At 39.5% G+C, this 21859-nt stretch overlaps 1 protein-coding gene across 10 annotated transcripts in view; it reads right to left on the reverse strand.

Moving 5' to 3' along the window:
* The window catches only part of SIPA1L1 (signal induced proliferation associated 1 like 1), a 379703-nt gene that overhangs the window by 129830 nt on the left and 228014 nt on the right, over positions 1-21859 (reverse strand). The window lies entirely within an intron of this gene.

Consider the following 21859-nt stretch of genomic DNA (forward strand, 5'->3'; position numbering starts at 1 on the left):
TGTATGTGTGTGTGTGTATATATATATACACACATATATATATATAAAGACTATTAATACTTCAGCTTAATTGAACTGTTTCATATAATCGGAGGACATGGAGGATCTCATTCCAGGACACTAAGGCTCCAGCCCCCAGTGCAGACCAAGTACACACTCCAATGACCTCTAAAAATACAGACTATCACGAACCACCATGCTGACCAAAAGTTTGAGACATAACAGAGTTCAGTACTTACAGCAACACACAGTCAGTTTTTTAACAAGACTAAAAATTGAAAAATCATTTTATTTAATGTGGAGCAACACTCACTTTTTAACACCTTCTGTATTTCAAAATCCTAACTTGTCTCATTTCTTTACAAAGGCTCAACATAGTTGGAAAAAGCAAACACGACAGAAAATAAACAGTTTTCTGAGAGCCACTCTATCTAGCATTCTGTATTTTCCTCTATTTTATGACTTACCTCACGAGGAATATTTCAGAAAGAATCCAGCACTCACCACCACCTCTTCCCAAGCTCTCTCCAGCTTCATCTGCTCCTAAAGCTCGGAACTATTTGACTAATTAACAAAATGCCTGCATTTCCTTACACACTGCAACCTACCCCACCCTTCGGCGCTAATTTATGAAGAGAGCGGAAACAAAATGCTGCTGTAACTAGACCTCTGCACACTCCCCAAGAGGCGACTGGGAACCGGTAGCATCCTTTCAGGTGAGGGCCAGGAAAACGAACTTCCTAGTGTGCACAGCAGTCGAGAGGCACAGATTCTGAGCACAGAGTCCTGCTTGGTGGCGAGCATCCTGGAAATAAAGGCAGAGGACCCTTTCCCCAGACTCCACATGTGACACAAGGGGTGGCCTTTACATTCTTGCCAAATCCATGTTGGGAAGACGCTGCTGACCCAGCACCACGCTGACAGGGCTGCATTGTCTACAAATCACGGCTGACACCCCTGGAGGACGACCCGCACTCCCCGCTCCACGCAGCGGTAACAGGCACTTACTTCCAGGATAATTAAGCATCTTGCTCCTCGCCTTCCTGCCTGCAAAGCAGCAGCTTTAATTCCTCTTGCACTGTGCAGAGTCGCTTTAAAAGACTCGCTGCTATTTAAAGGCTGGAACATTTGGGGTGTTTCAAAAACTGCACGCTGCCTGCAGAATGCAGGGCCAGCCGAGCTCCAGCTGGGCTGGGCTGGGCTGGGCTGGGCCGGGCCGGGCCGCAGGGCAGTCGGTCAGATTGAGCCAATTGTTCTCACTCCCCTCCTCTTCCCCACCTTTTGTGAAGGGGATAATGTTTTGCATTGCTATCTTATTAAACCTAGCTTTTGAGCTTTCTGGAGAGTTCTGCTGTCACATGGCTGATTTCCTTTCCGTCTCAGAACTTTACAGGCTCCTATTCAATGGTCAGCCTTCAAGTGGAAGAATGTGCTAACTGTTGCATCCAGAGAAGGCACGTGTGGCCACAGCTCATCAAGAAGTGGCCCTCATAAAATGGGAGGAAAACCAGTCACCTGAGCCAAAGTGCAAAGTAAGCCCTAGTCCATCTCCAAAGAAAAAATCTTCTGACAATCCAAACCAGGACTTTTGGGCTATTTTTTAACTAGAAAAGAAAAATGCTGTTTATTTCAATGAAATACTTTTCAGGGCAAGAGTACACTAGCAGAAAGAATGACTCTAAGTGGACTCTTATAAAAACCAGATGCTTTCAACATTTCTCACAATCTCACGGAAATCAACATAAACCACCTATTATTGCCAAACTTTCATTCTCAAAAGGGCCAACACACCAGTCCCACCATGATAAAAACTCATTCTTGCCACATGTCATTTCCCTTAGAAAACAGTTTGTTGCAGGACTGTCTTTTTAAGGACATGTGGAGTTATAGCGATGGTAGGAGGAAACTAAAACCAGCACTAAAATACAACAAATTGAACTGACTTGGAAACACCCAATCCTGGCCATTACTACTACAATACTCCTCTTCAGAACATTGCATTTGCTTCCTATATATGTTAATGGATTTTTAAAAATCTTATTTTAATCATAAAAATGTCTTCACAATTTAAAAGAAATGTTAAGCCTCCTATTGCATTTTTCTATAACAACTCAATTTTTTAAAATTTCAAAATATATATGGGCCTACGGGGGGAAGGGGGAGAGTGCCCACAGTTTAATGACTTGTAAAAACTGAGGTTCAAGACAGACAACTAAGTTAAATGATTTTTTTCCTTCTTTCCTACTTTCTCTCTCTTTCCCTCCCTCCCTCCCTTTCCCCACCATTATTTATATCATCAAACCCATTCTGGTGCAATATAAACTCTGGACACTGACTAGAATCTGCAGAAGTACATATGCTGTGGATTTATTCCACTACTAGTAAAAATAAAGATGTCATCCATTTGTGTAACACAGGCATACCTAGGAGATCAGCAGGTTCGTTCCAGACCAAGGGAACAAAGTATCTCGATAAAGCCAGTTGTAAGCTTTTAGCTGGGGGAGGGACTTACCTTCAATTTATTTTAAAAAATGCAACATCTTTGAAACGCGGTAAAGCAAAGTGCAATAAAATGAGGTATGCCTGTGTGATGGCAGATCGGTAACACCTAAAATCTATTTCTTTGGGTTGATGGAGATAGCAAGCATATGATGACAATTATTAGTTAATTCCCTTGATGATCAGCAAATCTGCCTAAGCATCACGGAATATGGCAAAAAACAACAGAATTAATCAGAAGAGCAGTCCTAATTTATAGCCCGTCCAAAAATTTCAACCCCTTCCAAAAATGTGAAACGTGGTAAGAGAAGTAAGCCGAGGATACCACCCTGGAACCACCAGCTTTTAAATGTAGCTTCCCAGTGATACTGGGAGTGAGCATAAAGGGAGAGGCAAGAGAAAATAAAGAACTTGGTTGACCTGGAAGTCTAGAGAAGAGAATTTCAGGAAGTCTAGAGAAGAGAATTTCAGGAATTTCCATCTGTTGAAAGAGCAGGTTATATAAAAAATTTCCTTGTTACACGTTTAATGTTACAGCTCTAGGTACGATTTGAGTCCATGGAATAGTAATCCCACGGTATTTAGCTAGAACACCAATCCCACTTTTAGTTCAGTGCATTGTTGGAAACTATCAGAAAACGAGAATATCCATCCAATTCTACTAGTTGAAAGTCTTTTCATCACTCAGAGTCTATCACAACACAACCTACCACCCTTTTCTGAGAAAGCTATTCTTCCAGAAGTGCCCTCTCCTCTCTTAAATCACCCCCAGCCTTCCTGCATTCTCTCCTGAGCATGGAACCCACACCTGGTGCTAGGGATGTTTGAAAACGCAGTCCCTCCCTCCCTCCCAGGGAAGCTGTAGGTGTAAACCAATCCCAAACCAACCCCAGTCATTCCAACTCTGAGACATTTACACCGCTGACCCCTCCTCCTTCCTGAAATTCTCTTCTCTAGACTTCCAGGTCAACCAAGTTCTTTATTTTCTCTTGCCTCTCCCTTTATGCTCACTCCCAGTATCACTGGGAGGCTACATTTAAAAGCTGGTGGTTCCAGGGTGGTATCCTCGGCTTACTTCTCTTACCACGTTTCACATTTTTGGAAGGGGTTGTAAAGGGTACAGTATTAGGAGGAAGCACATGAGCCCCGAGGCCCTAGGATGTGATCGCAGGCCTGGGAGCACTGGAGTAAACATGTTTCTCGAGAAAGCAGGTGCTGACTTGGTCCGTGCAGCTTAACGAAAACAGAATAATGAAACCGCTTGGGGAGCTCCCTGCACGGCAGCCAGCACTGTCTGGTGACGTTACAGGTACCTGCCACTTTAACTATCATCTCTATGCAGTTACCTCCAAATCTCTACTCATGATCTTCTCCCCCAAACTCCAGATAAAATATACGCGAATGCTCATTTGATATCTCCCTTATTTATCTATTTTCTACAATTTATTAACTAACAAGGAAAAAGTAGGGGGAAAAAATCATTTTCTCCCAGAAATGAATGGGTGGTAAGGAAGCGAGAACAATGCATAATTCAAGGAACCAAGTGAAAGGAGCAACATGGGAAACTTTCCTTGTGCCAGGGGCATAAAGAATAGTTTAAAGGCTACACAAGAAGGCTTGGGAAGGAAAAGCAAAACATGACAACAACACAACAACAAAACCAACAACAACTACTGTTTCTTTCCTGAAATAACTTGTAATACAATATGGTAGCATTCCTTATGAAACACTTCCATGCTCCACAGCGGTGCTCTGTTAGAGTCCTCAACTGGCGTAGCCCCCAATACAGGGCAAGCGGGGTTCCAGTGATAACTATCAAAATGCTCCAATAATTCAGAGCTATACAATCTCAGTACTGATGAAAATGTCACTGTAAATCGTTTATGAAGTCGAATAAACATTCAGAATGCCCATAAGTACTCTTACTTTAGAATGTAATAGAAAACTTCACTTGAAAACGGAAATTTAACTTCACAGTGCCTGAACATTAGAGTAGCTAAGATAACCAAATAAGGCGAACTATTTTCTTTATGTCTCTTCTTGGCTGTCCTGAATTTCACTCACATTACATAAAAGTAACATCTCATATAAAGGAACGTCTCACGCTTTCGAGTTGTCCTGAAACATACAAATGTCTCGGTGCAATGTCATGGGTAACTGCAGCTTTATGAGTCAGCACAAAAGATTTTAGAATGGAATTTCCCCCTTCAGCAAAAAGCAGGAAGGACTGGGAAAGACGGACTTGATAAATCTAGTTCCTGCTCTACAAACGTTACCTATCTGAAAAAGACAACGCTGATAGGAAAGCCAATGCAAATAACTTGCCCTGAAATTAACCAAGTGGAAAAAGAAGTTATGGATACGAAACATACATAACAGGATGAAGTTCATTTAGATTTAGATAAGAAAGCAATTTAAAATATGCCTGTTTGACCAAGTAAGAACCAAAACAGAGGATGACACTTGTCTCTCACCTGCCCTCTGACCTAAAAAAGTTCAGTGAATAGAGTGACTCTTCAAAGGCCTTCCACAGCTTGAAGATACTTAGCATACCTGAGTGTGAAGGAAAACAAGAAAAACTAGCAGAACACTCAGCGACAGAAGAGGGGTAATAGAAGAAGGAAGTATGGAGCAAACTACATGGTGGAATTATTGCTAAGTAGTAAAATGATTCAACAGTTTGGCAAAATGAAGTCTACAAATAAAAATGCACTTACCTCTTATATTTAAATGAGCAATTACTTATTGCCAAAGAGCTGGGTTTGAGGTGCTTAACGTAGGAAGGTAAAAGGCAGTAGGTAGAAAGGTAACGGTGAATCAGAATTATTAGAGAAAAATAAGTGTTTGAGGTGCAGTAAACCAATACTTTCAAGGAAAAGAAACTGGAGCTCACCAACTCATCAGGAGCACTGTCAGGGTGCCCATGCCTGGCCTCAGGACATCAGAGACCAGGCTAGATCAATAAAACCAATGGGTGTTTTTAATGTACTAATTTGTACATTAGCATTCATTTAAAATACATTAAAATGTATTCACCAACACTGTAAACTGTGATCTGGTGCTGAACAGCTGGTTGTCACATATGCTCTGATACTAAACAACTTATCACCAAGTGTGATCTGAGGAAAAGGGAGTGTGAGAAGTGGATGCCAGGGTGGGCAACCAATAAACGTCTCCATACGGGGAGAAATGCTTGTCAACTTTTCCCAAACTGTGCTTCCGATTCTTAAAGTTATTAATTCCCAGGAAAAGGGTCCTAGAATTAAAGAAGGCAGGGACACACTATATATCACCCCCCTTAGGACATGATAATACAGCTCCAGTTAAACAAACAAACCAACATCACTTTTTAAAATGAAGATATTTCTTAACTGATTTGACCACAAACTCACTTAAAAAAAAATAGAACATTTTTATATGGTGCATCCAACTGAACGTAACTGGGGACAAACAGGCCCAGTTTTAGAATTCATGATACAAATTTGTATACACATTATAAATTTAGCTATTTTTTTTTAAAGTTACATGTAGATATATAAACAAGCCAAAGAAAGTTCATCAAAAGATTTATGTTTGTCTTTAGATAACTGCATTATGACCAATTTTTTTGTTTTTATATTTGTCTATATTTATTTTCTAAAATTAGCATGTGTAATTTTTATAATCAGAAGGAAAAAATTAGGAGAAAAATAATAATAAAGCCATCCTTCTGTTGCTTAAAAAAGACAGTAAAATAGGATCTGGGAATTTGGTATAATGTACACACATTGGAATACTAGTTATAAAATGCTGCACTATGTTAAACCTCCAACTCCGACCATTCAAATCACCGAACAAGTCGAAACTGAACAGATGTCAGGTCCCTCCAATGAGATGATCTTGTGCTAAATCCCCTGATTAAAATGAAATCAAAGAGGGCTACATTAAGTATAGAATACTAAAGATTATAAGATGAGCAATATTTATAGGATTTAAGTGACTACTTCATAGGTGATTAACACAATTGCTTGTATTTCCCCATTTATAGATGCTTTCTTTATACTTAATACTGACATAAATGTCCCCTCCTGCCCAAGAGTCTCATTTCATTAGATTGTAATGACCTGGCAAATCAGGTGAGGCTGTCTAAACAAAGCAGAGACTGAGCCATCATCCCTCGTCGCCCTCTCCTGGGCCACTATCTACTATCCCATGTACCTGGATGCCTCACCTTCTGTCCTCACAATCCCCCTGCTGCAGTGATTCAGGTTAAATGTGAAGAATGTCAGCATGTGGACTGCTAGGCCAACACTCTGGAGAGCATTATTAAAGGGCTCTGAGGCTGAAGGACCTGAAACTGTATATTTAATCCGCAGAGGAAGAGTCTAGTAGCATTGCCTTTCTCCTCTGAGGTCAGAAGGGCAAGGATGGCTCTTTAAGTCAGATTTAAATTAGATAAGCCACGAAAGCTGCCTTGGGTCCACCTGTGATGAGCTCGGCTGAGAATCAGCATCACGAAGACAACCTGCAGGCGGCCAGTGTGGGCTGTCTGAGCACTGTTCAGTGCTTGCACTAAGGCGGTCACTATCAGGAGGAGACCAAGGGGGAACAACTCCACCTCAAGTCCCTGTCCTCCAACTGGAAAAAGACCAGAGTGTGGGAAACCAGAGGGTTCGGCATGTCAAAACCGGCCTACTGAAAACATGATTTTCCCATCTGAATATTTATATTCCAGAAAGAATGTAAGGGCACTCGAAAAGCGCATTTAAATTTAACGTAGGAAGAGAGTAGATCATAAAGTTCCTTCTAAGCACAACTCTAATACCCAAATCATTATTAATCATGATTAATATCAACAGTAACCTTATTTCACTCAGCAGATTTTTTAAAATACCACCCAAAGACCAAGAGCTTAAAAGAAAAGAATTATAACATAAAATCACTCCACATTGCCTCAGCATTTCCTTCAATACAGAGACTGCATTAAGTACAGATGGCTCATCTGCTTCACTGTCCTATTTCTGGGTCTAGGCTCTCTCCCTGGTGGCTGAGAGCAGAACCTGTCATCCTCCACCCTCTGACACCTGCTCATCCCTCCAGTCCTCACAAGCCCCCTCTGAGGTGAGTATCTCCACTTGCAGAGAGGCAGGTAGCCTGTTTCTCACACAAAGTGCTTGCTACATAGTAGTGCATGCTCTCTCAGTAAACACCAGGCTGGCAGAGAATTCACGGCAGAAAAACCACTTTGAAAATACATTATAAAGGAACTTACAGCCTGAGTACCACTTCTAGTCCAACCCAGACGTGAATCTCCAAATCCAGCAGAAACGCATCCAGTGCGGGAAATATTAATAATTAACCTTACAATGCTACTCATCGTGCAGGAACCTTCGGTGGCTCCTCAACTGCAATCCCGTTGTTGTGATTTAGGGCTGGAATTCAGGACCACTTGGCTCCTGACCCTAAAGTGCTTCCTCCTTCTTGTGACAGCGGGAAATAGGTTTGCCATAGACAGATTGTGGACCTGGTCATAAAGCTCTATCAGACGACTGAGCCTGGGTCGAGGGTGTCCCTCTCTCACCTCACATTCAGAAGTTAAAGTTGTGAGTTATTAGAAAGAAGACCTTGGAACCCTTATTTCCCACAAGTGATGTCTAGGGCCAGACAGCATAAGTCCACCAAGGGTTGACCAGCCAGGGGCAGAGCCCATGTCTAAAGCCAGACCTTGTGTTCCCTGACTCCTATCCTGTCTGCTATACCTGCTATCCTGCAGGAATATGCTTTCTACAACCTGCTGCCAGCCGTCAGAGCTACTGTTTGAGTGTGTGTGATGCACCTGTTGCTGCACACCACCTCGTCTATCCCTGTGGCAATCTGCGGGAGGTACTGTCCACCAGTCCGTGCAGAACGCCTGCTGCTCAGAAGACACTGGAGCACTGCCCTAGGGGTCTGAGATGCCACATCCCTTGCACCAGAGCACCCTCCCTCCTAAAAATGCCTCTCCTACTATGTTCTGAAATTCTGTGCTTCACTCTACACAGGGTCGGGCCTTTTCTCCTCATTTAGATTATGAGGTTCCTGAGGACAGAGATCCGTCCATTCCTTATCTCCAAAGTGCCTGAGTTCAGTGTCCTTGCACTGGATTGATGAGAAACAAGTCACATGGTGTCAGCTAAGATAAATTAGAAATGAACTGATATATCAACAGAATTTATATTGTAATCCAAGATGTAATTAGTTATCTCATAAATATTAGGGTGAGGGAGACATGTCAAAAAGAAGTCCACATAACAAAAATTTAATATAGATTTCAGCTTCATCTGTCTCCCATAAAGAGCCTTCACAACTGCATGCATGAAAAATAACCACAGTCTGACCTTCCTCCCTCTATCCACTCATCTTCAAAGGGCATGAAAAATAGCCATAAAAAAACAAACAAAACAAAACACAAATCTCTTTAGAAAACAACACGCAGTCCTGGCCAGTTAGGCTCAGGGGTCGGCGTGTCGGCCCACAACTGAAGGGTCCCAGGTTCGATTCCGGCCAAAGGCAGGTCCCTCAGTTGCAGGCTCAATCCCTGGCCCCCAATCGGGGCACATGCGGGAGGCAGACAGTCGATGTGTCTCTCACCTTGAATGTACTCCTGTGCCTTCGGGAGAAACCAAGTGGCAACTTCTGCTGGGACACAGTTCATACAAGTCTCTCCCTCCTTCCGGCTCCCTCCTACCTCCCTGCCCGTTTCTCCTAGCTTTCTTCTCCTTCAAGGCTGCACTGGGTATGGTCTGTTCGGGGAAGCTGTCCACACCCCGCCCCATCCCCTGCCACACTACCCTTTTTACAGCATCCCTTTAGAGGGCCGCAGGTGACTTATTAAAAATAAAGACAGGGGCTCTCTACTGTAAAGCAATTATGATTTCACTGTGGAACATTACCTTCTAATATCAGCTGCGCTGGCAATAAAAAAAGAGGACTGTCGGTTTGAAGGTTTCTGAAAAAATAATTGATTTTGAAGTGTGTTGGTTTTTTGCGTTTTGTTTTTGTTTTTTTACAAAACTACCATTAAAACAGGTTTAAAAGAAAGAATATGTTGGAATAAGAAATAAGAATTTCAACACAAGCACAAGAAAAAGCCTAACTGGTGTTATAACCATCATGGGTACAATAAGCAAGAAAGACACACAGATCAAAACAACTGCATCATTTTATACCTGCTAGGAAAAATTCTAGGAATGTCAGTACTCAATGTTAATGGAGCTACAGCTAAAACAGACATCCTCATATTGCTAGAAGCAATGGAAACGGGAAAAATGGTGGGTAAACCAGAAAATATTCACATTGTTGGGCTCTGTAATCTCCCTCCACATTTGGAAGCATTCGGTTGTCCAGAAGCGGAAGGGATTTTCCCCTGAGCCCCAGGACTCCTCACACTCCTGCCAGCAATCTGCAGCCTTCATTCCTTCAACAGGCCCCCCGAGCTCTGCCAGAATCTCCATTCCTTGTAAACTACTAGCAACCACATCCTTGGTCCCCAAAAGAAAGACAGAACATCTTGATTTTTCAAGGTTTTCTGATGACTCCTCCACACCCAGCCACAAGTGCTTCAGGCCAGGGACTGTGCCTACTTAGCTTTAGTACACTCAGTCCTTAGTAGAGGCTTAATGATAAATTCAACGATGTCTGAATAGGAAAACACCTGGTGCAACAAACACTGAGATGTGATTTTACAGTCTGTAAGAAGACCTATAGTCCAGACATACTCACTACCATGTTATTTACTTATTCATGTATGTTTTTATCAAAGTTATGCATACACTAGGTTAAAGGCAAACAGCACTACACGTATATAAGGAAAAAAACAAAACTAAAACAAAAAACAAACAGTAGGGCTTTACTTTGCCTTCTCCACTCCCAGGAGCAACTGCTTCAATTCACAGCACTGTTTCCTCCAGTATTTCCATGCTCCTAAAAAACATGCTCACATGCTATTTCTTGACTTGTCAGGCTCATGCTCTGCGGAAGTTCTGTTTGAAAGGTGAGAAATAAGTATGTTTCCAGTGAGCGCTCCCAGCTCCCTTGCCCTATGTAGGTATGTACCATAGATGTATGTGCATGTGTGTGTACAGCCACACACATACATACACATATACCTATATAGGCATGTGCGTGTATACATATATATGTAAAATCGGGATTTATGTTACTATGGCTATATTGGCTCAATTGCTTACTTTATTTTTCCTGGCATTAATAATTGCTTCGTTCCCCCTCCCCCATCCCCATTTGCTTAGTTTCTATGTACTTACCCTTAATTCTTCCTAAACTCAACAAGAAAAAAAAAACAAACCCTCTTCTCATTACTGTTTCTTACATGGCCAAAAGCAACAGGTGCCGTGTCAACTCCATTTCTCTTTCCTGGAGACCCCTCTCCTAGAGCTCTGCACTGTCACGCCCCCATCCCGCTTGGCTGATCACCAGTCCACAGCATGGCACCCCAGAAACATCCCACCATCACATCCTGACAGCTCCCTCCTCTCCTGGGATGGATCCCACACTTCCCAGATCTTCTATCTTCCTTTCTTAGTTTAATTCCTCATTATGATGGACCACATACCCATTCAGCAACGGCCTAGGAAGAAGTACATACGTGGCAAAAGCTTTGAGACCTGGCACGTCTAGCCTTGAGCTGACCGATGGTTTGGCTGGGCACAGAACTCCAGGTAGTAAAATATTTACCATTTAGAATTTTTAGGTATTATTTCATTATTTTCTAGCTTCCACTGTTGGAACTGAAACAGCCAACAGTATTGCGATTCCTGCTCTTTTATACATTACATGCTCTTCTCTAGGAACTTTTTAGGATCTTTTCTTTAATACTGGAGTGTCCTTCGTGTGAGTCTTTATAGTCCTTGTACTGGACACCCAGTGGGTCTCTTCCATGTAAAAACATACTTCTTTCAGTTAAGTGCAATTTTATTTCATTATTTTTTGATAAGTTCCTTTCCTTCCTTTTTTCTTTCATTTTGTAAGTGTTCTATTTATTGGATAGTGGACCACCTGAATAGTTCTTATCCTTCCTCTCCCATCCTCCCATTTCTTTTACTTTTAGGTACTTGGGAGAATTTTTTCAAAACTTCATTTTCCAACTAGATTATTTAATTTTTCATATGGACTCTAGGACCCAATTTTGAAGAAATTTTGTGTCCTCTGATTGTTTCTTCCATTAAAAAAGTTCTGCATGACTGCAACATTTCTGCACTATTTAAGTTTTATTTTCATATTCAAGTGTCTGTATTTTCTGAATTTACTTTTCTTCTGTTTGTGGTGATCACTGTCTTTTTCACATGGAAGGCATTTGCTTACAGGTCTGCTATCAGTGACTATCCCTTTATATTTACTATCTGTGGAGGGGCAGGGCTTGTTCACTATTAAGTAGGCTTTCCTGTTGGGGGCTGTGTAGGAACCGTTGGTTTACTCAGGAAAGCTGGACATAGGGAAATACGTAATTATGACTGCCTGGCATCTGTGTAGTCTCTGAGCTCTTTTCCTATATCCAGGGAAATTCCTTGCCTTATATAGTCTGTCTTCCAAAACAAGCTAAAAATGCCACACTGTCACTTAACCAGCCATTCTCACATATAAGGTGCAGACATACAACCTGCCCCTCAGCCAATGGGATATTCACAGCCTGGGCTCTGAGGGGAGGCAGCAAATCCACTTACGTGGAAGTGGGTGGCAGCAGTGGCGGCCTCGGTACGCAGTGGCACCTGGGTAAAGTGCTGGTGGTGGAAATGCCAAGCTGACACCCGGTGCTCAGGGACAGCACTGCAAAATCTTCCCTGTGTAACCTGACTACTGTCTTGGCCACTTGCCATCCCTTGTTCTTGCCTATTTTCCAAACCTAGTTCTACTGCCATCCCAGTGATTCTGCAAGTCACTGAATATTATTTCCACAAATTCCTTTCCTGCTTAAATCAGACAGAGGGTTTTCCCTCTGTACTGGACGACCCCAAAATGCCAGTATTCACTGGTCATTTTTAGAATACACTGTTTTTCTATAGAAGAATAGTTCCATTTCCTGCCTGGCTTCCAACATTCTAGGAACCAATCTTAGCAAAAACGTTGCAAACAATTCCTCCCTGTTTCCAGAGCCTTTATGATCACCCTGACCAGGGAAAGAACCCAACTATCTACCTATAACCAGTCCCACCTCTCAGTCCAATCTTCCCAGCTACTTGGCCTCCAATTCTGGGATTGCATGGGTCAGCATTTTCTAGAATTCCTCTGTAAAAGAATTCACATTCCGCTCTCTCAACATCACTGGATTACAATATATCCATCTGTCCATCACCAAACCTGTCGATACTTCTAACCTGCTCCTATTTCTTTTGTTCTTACATACTTGTCCTTGTATATTTGCATCTTTTTATATTCCTTTAAGAACACTGGGGTGCGGCTTGGGGAGGGGCAGGAAATAACTACAGCATGTGTTCAATCTGATGTGTTTGACTAGGGGCTGAAAACTTTCAATTATGAAATATTGGAAACATGCAAAAACTCTGAGATACTTAGTACCTATCATCCGGATTTAATAAATGTTAAATTTCTGCCAAATTTGCTTCAGAGCAAAAGGAAATAAAATGCTACAAATACAGCTAAAATATCAACTTTCAACTCCATTCTTCTCAGCCTCTCCAGAGAAGCCTCTCCTAAAGATGATACACACCCTTCCCTTAAGTGCTTTGCATGTTTATCCTTTTGCAACTTTGTTTTTTCACCCAAAATTGTCTTCCAGATTTATTCACAGCAATACAAAAAGATTTAGATCCTTTATAATAACCTCTGTATATTTTCCATTCTGTGTGTATACTAGAATTTGCCAATTAAAATCTAGGTTATTTCCAGCTGTTTGCTATTACAATGATAGAATGGCCATTCCTTTCCCATCATCTTTGGGAAAATGCGTAAAAGTCTCTCTCTAGAGGACTCTGGAATTGGGAACTGTTGAAACCTTACTTTGGAGCATCTTTCAACAATATTAGATACTATCAAAATGCTCTCCAAGGTGGTTCTAACAATTTTACAACCCAACAGTAACATAAAATACCATTTGCCACCACACCCTTGCCTTTAAATTATAACCAATATGATGGTACAAAATACTATGTTGTTACTTTCAGTGGCATCTCCCTGAAACGTAGTGAGAATTTTAACTTGTTCATTGGTCTTATGTGCCTATGTTTTGTCCATTTTTCTCCTAGGTCTTTGTCTTCTTTGCTGACTTGTAGCATTTCTTCCTTTATTACAGATATCAATCCTTCATTAGACATGTGTATCTGAATGTATCCTTATATTCTGTAGATTGACTTTTACCTTTGTTTAAATTATATTGCCTTATACATATATTTAAACTTTTTCACAGAATCAAATTTATCACTCTTCTTCAGTTTGGCTTTTTATATCTTGTTCAAAAAAACCCTCCCAACCAGCATCATAAAGATGCTTTTCTATATTTTCTTCTAAAAGTTTAAAAGTCTCTCTTTAAAATTCATGTCTCAAATTCCTCCAGAATTTATCTATAGGAATATAATTTTATTTTTACCACATTGTCCCACCATTACTTTTTGAATAGCTTGCTCTTTCCATAGAGATTTGTAATACAATCTCAAAACCAAGTTCCCATGCACATGAAGGTCTCTTTTTGAGGTCTCTCTCTGTTTGGATGGCCTGTTCTGTGGCATACCACAACAATTCAACTACCACAGCATTATAATAAATCCTGCTGACCCCATTAATTCTATTCCTTCAATTAATGTTAGTATCATTCTGTCAAGTTTCATGGCAAACTCTCTTGGTTTTGTTGTTTTGTTTTCTTTTTGCATCAAATTTATAAATTAATTTAGGGAACTTTAAATTCTTTTTTAATATTGAGTGTTCCCATTCAGTGTCATATATAGCTCCTCTTTATTTAGATCTTCTTTAAAATCTCAATCCACAAAGTCATTGCATATCTTTTGTTATATTTCTTATGCAGTACATTATAATATTGTTATTCTGACTAGGATTGTTCGTGTAACCACGTTTTCTAACATACTGCTGCTAGTATATTAAGAAGCTATTGATTTTTTGTTCATTTAGTTCATAACCAGTAGTCTTACTGAATTCTTATTAGCATTAATAGTTTACTGATCCTCTTTAATTTTTCTAGTTAGAGACAACCAAATCATTTGCAAAATGATAATTTTTTTCCTCTTGTTGCTTTATTGAGTTGGCTAGTAGTTAACATGGCTTAAGTTTAAGATATATTATTTAAAAACAGACATGCTATATTCTATTTTGTAAACACATATATGCAAAAGCACAAGGACTTCAGAGAATATGGAAAAATAGTTGATTTTTTGGATGGAAGGATTTACTTTAAAAAATCTGCTATAAAGCAGTTTTTGAAAAACATAATTACTTTGAAAGTAATGTTCAAGAAAATAAAATATACTCCAAAATTTTTATTTTATTAAAACAGTGAGAGATCAGTAAGAATGTCATGGATATATACCAGACTACTTTAAAAAATAACTAAACCATACCATATGTGGTATTTCTACAATGATAAAGGATTTGTCAGTTAGCAAACCAAATGAGTCTACTCCACATAGCCCACCACCCTCACTACAGCCAATGGCAAGGAATCCACCGCAGTGTTATTACTTCCCTGTAGCATGAGTTTAGCAGGATACAGAGATGGATTATACTTTCAAAAGCACTTCTGAAACATTATCAATTTTTTACTTGATTACAAAATTAAAGAAAGACGGAACCTTCAGTAAAACCATGAGGCAGGGCCACCTACCTCCTTCCCCAAAGCAAATTCAGAATCAGTGTAAGATCAGACATGAGAAATGACTTCAAAAAAGTCACTTTTAAGACTAGGTCTTTAAGGTCTAGCGAGTTAATTAAAAAACAGACAAAAATAACGCCCTCGTCCCACTGAAAAAGTTGTGTAGGATAGTATAAGTAAAACGAAAACTGAGCAAGAGAATGGAGGGGAAATTACCAGAGAAATAAAGTGAATGAAAGACGTTAATGTGAAAATGAAAACTGCTACAATAAAAATGAAATTTTCCAAATAAAACTCCGAAAAAGAAAATATGAACAAATAGTAAAGAATCAATGCTCTTCAAGACAGGGCCCAATTCTCCATATTCTCTCCAACAACTTTTAATTTTTCTGAATTTGATGATGTGAATTCCAAGTACTCTTTCTATAGAGAGAAATGGAGGGCATGATTCAGAGAATGAAAAGACAAGAAGGTATTGGTAGATGAGGCATGCAAAGATGGCACAGTACTAATAAAAACCTGTGAAAGTAACCAGCACTTATTTTAAGATGAAGTAAACAGCTACACTGAGCGGAGAAGGGGCGAGGGCAGGATAGAAAATTACCAAGAACAAGAATCGAAGGTAAGGAGAAAGGGAAGAAGTACTGCTCATCTTTCTAAGTGAAATACATGTTGAAACAAATCAGGACTCCAAGCAGTAAAAACAAAAACGGAACAAAAAAACTCGGCGCCAGCAAGTGTGGCTCAGTGGCTAGAGCATCGGCCCACTCGCGGAAAGGACTCAGGTTTGATTCCCGGTCAAGGGCATGGATCTGGGTTGCAGGTTCGATCCCTGGCCCTGGTTGGGGTGTGTGCAGGACGCAACCAATCCACATGTCTCTCTCACATTGATGTTTCTCTCTCTCTCTCTCTCTTTTTCCTCTTTCTCCCCCCTCTCTAAAAAAAATCAATGGAAAAAATACAACAACAAAAAACTAAGAATGAAATCATTTATTCACATCAAACCAAAGAAAACTGGGTCTGGAGTACAGAGAAAAAAGTGCAACTGCCTTGTAAGTTATAGAAAACAGTATTGAGCAAGAAGAAAAAACACAGGCAGTCATATTCATTGAGCGCGTAGTGTGGATCAGGGACTGTGGAAAGCATGCCGAGTTGTAAGAAAATGACTAAAAATACACAGTGCGTAAGAATACACAGGAAAATAGCTAAGACTTGCTAGAGAGTTAGGGAAGGCTTCACAGAGAAAACAGTTGAGCTGAGCCTTGAAGGTAAAATAGGACAAAGCTGGGATGCAGAGCTCAGCCAGTGGTTCACTCACAGGAAGCACGCGCTGCAGCGGAAAGGTGTGAAGCAAACACTCTGCCCCGAGGCCCTCAGAATGACAGAGCAGGATTAAGAACCAGGCTGCAACACACGGGCAGGCCCGAGACGCGCGGCGGTCCACAGATCACGCCCACGCCACGCGAAGGAAACGAATCACGGTCAAAGTCAGCAGGAACTGATTCTAATTTTTAGGTGTTCATAGCTTCAAAGCCATCATATAGGTTCTCAAATTAATGAAAAAAAAACTTATTAATATAAGTACAAAAACAAAAGCAAATTACTTCTACTTATTGAAAGAACCTCAGTTTGTAATAAAACAAAAAACAAAATTGAACATGTTCCTTTTAAGATGTACAAAAGAAGACAGAGAAAATTTTAAGGTTGGTATTTAACAAAACTGTATCTAAAACCAAACCAAACCAAACCGAAGCAGCACTATACCGGGTGTCAAAAGAAAAATATCAAGTTAGGTGTCATGATAAAAGGAATATTTGTAATGAAATTTTATGTCAAGTAGCAATAAATGAAATCAAGGCAAAACTGAGACATAAAAGGAGAAATCAACTGAAAAGAATCCCAGTTATTAGACAATATTTACTGCGTGTCTACTCTACACCAGGCATTGTTCTCGGCACCCAGGCACTGAAAGAAAGTGACAAAACCCTCTGCCTTCTTGAAGTCATAATCTGGGAAAAAGACACACACAAAATAAGTAAAAATATTTTTGACATGCTGCAAAGTGCTGCAAATAATAACAAAGCAGGAAAGGGAAGCGTGAGTGCTGGGAATCCCAGATCTGAGATCGGATGGGAAGACTAAACTGAGAAGCGGATGTCTCTGCCAAGAGCAGGAGGGAAGGGAGGAAGGCAGTCACAGCATCACGCAGACCTGGTGATCACTTAATATTAAGACACAAAGTAGGCATTTAATAAAAGTCTATACAAATTTCTATTAGGAATGGGTTCTATTTTTGATAAAGGTACTTATTTTAAACAACAAAAAAAGCCCATTAATTATTATTAAAAATTGTTTAATTCACTATGATCTAAGAAGAAATGACAAAAATACCAAATATTTTTAAAAATGAGACAAAAGTACCATTATTTTTCTGATATCATAGACATGATAACTGTAATACTGACCATAGCACTCCCAGGGTCTAATACGTTATCAGGCATAAAGATTAAGACAGACGAAGAGCGTACATATTATGAATAAAATGTATAATTACTTACATAAAGTGCTTACACAAATTGCTCAGAAAAAATATTAATAGTTGTTCTTTGTGAGGTGACAACTATGGCAAACGTTCTATTGTGAGAATATATCATTCTACAATGTAAAGAAATGTACATTGTTTTTAAGTAGCCAATCGAAAAGAACAGGAAGAGTTGATTCATAAGAGAAAGAAAATATGAAATTTTCCCCTTACTACAATATAAAAAAATTCAAACTAATTCTTTAGTACAATGCTATCAGAATATAATCAGCTCCCAGTACTGTGCCTGACACACAGTAGGTGCTTAGAGATATTTGTTGACTAAATTTAAAGCCAAAGGAAAAGTATAAACATTTTATAAAAAAATTCACGACCACACACATACACTTACATATTTACATATGTGTATGTACACGCGTGTGTGGGGGTGCGTATATATGCATCCCAATGGAGTGGCAGTGTCAGACATTAAATAGGAGGGAGAAGCTTCCCCACAACTATGTTTATACTCAAAATATTATAAAAAGCAGGAGTGTAAGACCAAGAAAGGGAACACCCAAAAACCAACTAAAAGAACTTTTATAAGAATAAAATCAGAGGATGTTGTGGTGTGTGAACTGTTACCTTTGTTCTTATCAACGTACAAATGAACAGAGAAAAGCACTCACTACCTCTTTTTATAAAGGGTCACTTTTGGGGAATTTTACGCAAAAATGCAAAGAATGTCTCCTCACGTTTCATACCCCAGTGACTAATAAGGAGAGAGAAAGACTTGCTGCAACAGAAAACAGCATCTTTTCTTATTAGTCTGTATCGCAAAAGCAGCATAATCTTTAACATTTCTGTTGTTTAATCTCTGCAATTATTTTTAAGTCTGGTGTTTAAATTCCATTGTTTTCTTTAAGGTCATCCCTTCTAAATTCAGTATCATATCTTCATTCATGCAAAAGGAAGCAGTCACATTGTTTAAAAAGAAATGAGGTGTCTAACTTCCTGAAATTTATGTCTGAAGGTTTCAGCACAGTGAAACCATTATTGGATTGATAATTAATATCAACAGGCATTACATTATTTAGAAAAAAAATTACTTCTGTATTTTAAACACAAGAATCCTTTAAACTACCTTTGCTGAATAGAATAGCATATGAGTACATGTTCCTAGAAACCAACAGAAGAAGCCACCATTCATAAATATTAGGGGGGGAAAAATTCCCCCAGTTTGACATTAATTCTTGGTACATGGAAATGATCCACTCCAGGAGGCCAAGGCTTAAAGTCAGTATGTAGGTAAGGATATGAATTTCAAATACAAACCTCAACCTGAAAAATAGGAAGGACAGCCAGAGCCATCTTTTGCCTTTCCTGTGGCAATTAAGTAATTGGTTCAAGCCCGCTGCATCTACCAACCTCCAGCATCTCCACCACTAACTAAGGAGACAAGAGACTCAAGTTCTTCAATAGGCTATCTGTGATGAGTTAATGCTTCACATATAACACTGTGCTAAGGTCTCAGTTTACAAAAGCTGATAATTGCATTTAATCAAAGAATCAATCAGTCCTAGACTAAAAACTAGCATACACACATTTTGATATTAGCTTTCCCTATGGGAAAAAAAATTCTATAAGATGTAGAGGGGTCCTAAGCAATCCAGTATGGCCTTCGATGCACATAAATCTATAAAATGGGAGCAGACCATGGGAAAAGGGCCCCTCCCTACACAGTTCTGGTACACTTTCCCCTTATCTTAGACTATCAACTCATAGGTCTGCTCAGATTATGTCAGCTTATTCCAGGAAAAAAACTGCCCTGAAAAACATGCCTCTCCTATCTTGACGCCCAATTTAAAACATTCAAATTAAAGATCCTATTCGATTTTCTGAGGAGTGAGGAAGAAGTGACAACAAGAAAACAAGCCGAAGAAAACATTTTTTCCTCCCTATCACTACTGTTTTCACTCCCCCCCCCCCCGCCCCCCGCCCCGTGTCTGAGTGCTCAGCTCCACAGTGACGGGAGCGGGCGAAAAATATAGGAACAAATTCCCTCAGAACATTTTAGGGTTTCTAACACACAGCTTACTGTGGCTGTACGGAGCCCACATTGAAAACAGGTTCTTATAACGTAGTACTGATGTAAGATGAACAATCTTCCTTTATAATAGCTATTTAAAAATCTGCTACATTCCCCCGCCAAAACAGCCTTCCACTGGATTTCTTAAATTACTAATTTCCCAATGTAAAGAACATAGGAAAAAAACCATAATTATCGTTTAGAACAACATGTTTCAATTTTGCCCCTCAAGGGGACACTTGGCAGTATCTGGAGACATTCATTTGTGGTTGTCACAACTTAGTGGGGAGGGTGCTGCTGGCATCTAGCGAGTAGAGGCCACAGACACTGCCAAACCTTCTACAATGAGACGGCCTCCACAGCAAAGAATCGTCTGGCCTCAGATGCCAGAGTTCTGAGGTTGAGACCCTGGTTTAAAACTATCTTTAACACTGAAATGCAAAGAATTATTTGGAACCCAAGTTCTAAACCACTGTCAACAACCCTATAACACACAAACACACACAATGTAAGAACTACCAAGTGAATTTACAAATTTTACATGTCAATATATAAAAATCAATTGTATGTCTCTATACTAGCAAATAAACAACTGAAAATGAAAACTTAAAACAGTATTATTTACAGGAGCATAAAAATCTAATATAGCTAATGAAAGATGTGGAAAACCTCTATAATGAAAACTACAAAACGCTGCTGAAATTAAGTGGAGAGGTTTATGGATGAGAAGATTCAGTGTTATCAAAACGTCTATTCTCCAAAATTGAAAAATAGGTTCAATGAAATCTCAGTCAAAATCTAGAAGCCTTTTATGAAAAGAAAAAAAAGACAAGTTGATTCTAAAATTTATGTGAAAATGCAAAAGATCTATAGTAGTCAAAACAATCAAAACCAAAAAAAAACCAACAACGTTGGGGGACTTGATTATTTGATTTCAAAACTTATAAGCTACGGCCCTCAAGACAGTGTATAACCAGCACAAAGATAGAGGCCTGCAGAACAGCAGAGAGTAGAAATGGACTCACAGATATATATGGTCAACTGATCTCCAACCACAATACCAACTCAGATCAACAGGAAAATATTTTTAACAAATGGTACTAGGTATGCATAAGGAAAGGAAACCCTCAATAGTTACTTTATTTCATATACAAAAAAATTAAAGATAGGTTATTAACCTAAATGTAAAAGATAAAAGCCTAGAGCATCTTTAAGTAAATACAGGAAAATATAGTGACAGTAATGGACAGGCAAGGACTTCTTAGGTGATACACAATAAAGCACTAAGCATGAAAAAATGATTAATTAGGCTTAAAATTAAAATTCTGCTCAAGAGGCCCCATTAAGTGTGTGTATTTATTATTTAAATATATAACATATATTTTTTTAAATATACTTTTGTTGATTTCAGAGGGAGAAAGGGAGAGGGAGAGAGAGATAGAAACATCAATGATGAGAGAGTCATTGATCAGCTGCCTCCTGCACGCCCCCTCCTGGGGATCAACCCGGGCATGTGCCCTGACTGGGAATCCAACTGCTATCTCCTGGATCATAGGTCAATGCTCAACCACTGAGCCACGTTGGCCGGGCTATAACATGTGTTTTAATTTATGTATTTAAAATGTTACAAATCAACAATAAAAGGATAATTCAGTATGAATTTTTTAAAAACAGTCAAGACCTGAAAAGACACTATGCAAAAAAAGATAAATGAATGGCCAGTAAGCCCACGAAAAGATGCCCCAAATCATTAGTCATCAGGGAAAAGCAGACTAAAATCACAATGAAATACCTTTTCACATTCACCCCACCAGACTGACCAAAATTTAAAAAAAAAACCAAAAAACTGATAATACCAAATGCTAGTAAGAATGCCGAGCAAACCAGAATCTCAAAAATTGCTGATGCAGGTATAAAATGGCACAACCACTTTGGAAAA

This window comes from Miniopterus natalensis, chromosome 1 (assembly GCF_054644295.1).
Source record: "Miniopterus natalensis isolate mMinNat1 chromosome 1, mMinNat1.hap1, whole genome shotgun sequence".
NCBI classification, from domain to species: Eukaryota; Metazoa; Chordata; class Mammalia; order Chiroptera; family Miniopteridae; genus Miniopterus; species Miniopterus natalensis.